The sequence below is a fragment of the Daktulosphaira vitifoliae genome, unplaced genomic scaffold (assembly GCF_025091365.1).
Source record: "Daktulosphaira vitifoliae isolate Bord-2020 unplaced genomic scaffold, ASM2509136v1 Scaffold_4, whole genome shotgun sequence".
In the NCBI taxonomy this organism is placed as follows: domain Eukaryota; kingdom Metazoa; phylum Arthropoda; class Insecta; order Hemiptera; family Phylloxeridae; genus Daktulosphaira; species Daktulosphaira vitifoliae.
This window is the reverse complement of record NW_026099575.1, coordinates 9,373,132-9,373,603: the sequence shown is the minus strand read 5'-3', so window position 1 is coordinate 9,373,603 and position 472 is coordinate 9,373,132.

The following is a 472-nucleotide window of genomic DNA, read 5'->3' as shown; positions in this document are numbered from 1 at the left end:
AACCCCTTTTTTCAAGAGCTGATCTCCACACTTTTAGCCTTTGATTAATTTCCTCCCTATTTTCTCCTATTAACACTATATCATCACCAAACAATATGCACCACTCCTTGTATTTCTCTAGTAATTTTATCCGTCACTATAGAAAATAAGTAAGGGCTTAAAGCAGAACCTTGAGGAAGACCTACTCTTACCCGAAAATCTTCTGATATTCCTCCTACGCTTTTAACCCTGCTACAAGTGCCATCATACATATCCTCCATTATATTAATGTACCTTTTCGGGACTTCTTTTCTCATTAATGCCCACTTTAGAACCTCTCTCGGTACTCTATCATACGCTTTCTCCAAATCTATAAATTCCATACAAAGCTTTTCTATTAGTTGCCTCAAACAAAATAATGGCTCCATTGTCGACTTACCAGGCAGAAATCCAAACTGGTTTTTAGATACCGATGTCTCATTTCTTACTCTCT